We start from the raw sequence: 1,367 nt of genomic DNA on the forward strand, positions 1-1,367 counted from the left end.
GTGTGTGTGTGTGTGTGTGTGTGTGTGTGTGTGTGTGTGTGTGTGTTTGTAAAATGTAGAGTCAGCAGAAAACCTTTTGCCACAGCATATCATTCAGATTCTACCAAAGCTCATCTTTATCTACTGCTGACAAACACTCCTCTCTCTCTCTCTCTCTCTCTCTCTCTCTCTCTCTCTCTCTCTCTCCCTCTCTCTCTCCCTCTCTATTGCTCTCTCTCTTTGGCGGTTGTTCTCTCCTGCTGTGTGTGTTGTTTTGTCTCCTTCACAGGCCTGTTGGGGTTTCTCTCATGAGCAGCCCAGTGTGGAGAGATCTTCCATTGTGGAGAGATCTACTGGTGTGGAGAGATCTTCTGGTGTGGAGAGATCTACTGGTGTGTGGAGAGATCTACTAGCTGGTATCATACCTTTGTTCCAGGACACATATTGAAGAACTACTGTCTCTCACAGTTCAAACACACTTCAAACACAGTTCAAACACAGTGCCAACACAGTTCAAACACACTTCAAACACAGTTCAAACACAGTGCCAACACAGGACCTTAGTGCAGTACGACCCACCTTACAGGATAGCCTTCCTGTAAATGTTCAGACTCAGACACAGTCCCAATATTTAAGGTTGGGCTGAGAAATGATATGTTTGGTCAGACGTTGTAGTAAATATGTCTCATCGTAGGTAACGGTGTAGATCTAGGGGTTCATTTGTCCAGGGAGCCCTGATGTCTGTGCTGAGTTCTGCTTCTTTTTAGCTGTGCTGCCACAGCTATATCTGCTACTCCTGCACATCATATATCCCTTTATTACACGCTTTCACACACTTTTACATCCCTATATTACACATTTGTACACAATTTTACACACTTTTACATCCCTATATTACACACTTTTACACATTTATACACACCTTTACACACTTTTACATCCCTATATTACACACTTTTACACATTTATACACACCTTTACACACTTTTACATACTTTTACATCCGTATATTACACACTTTTACACATTTATACACACCTTTACACACTTTTACATACTTCTACATCCCTATATTACACACTTTTACACATCTTTACACACCTTTACACACTTTTACACATGTTTGCATCCCTATATTACACGTTTACACACTTTTACATCACTATATTACACACATTTACACATTTGTACACACCTTTACACACTTTTACACACTTTTACATCACTATATTACACACATTTCCACATTTGTACACACCTTTACACACTTTTACATACTTTTACATCCCTATATTACACACTTTTACACATTTGTACACACCTTTACACACTTTTACATAACTATATTTCCCATTTTAGCATTTGACCAAGATGGTCAAGATGGTGCC

Source organism: Electrophorus electricus, chromosome 7 (genome assembly GCF_041902795.1).
Source record: "Electrophorus electricus isolate QZ-2024a chromosome 7, ASM4190279v1, whole genome shotgun sequence".
Classification (NCBI taxonomy): Eukaryota; Metazoa; Chordata; class Actinopteri; order Gymnotiformes; family Gymnotidae; genus Electrophorus; species Electrophorus electricus.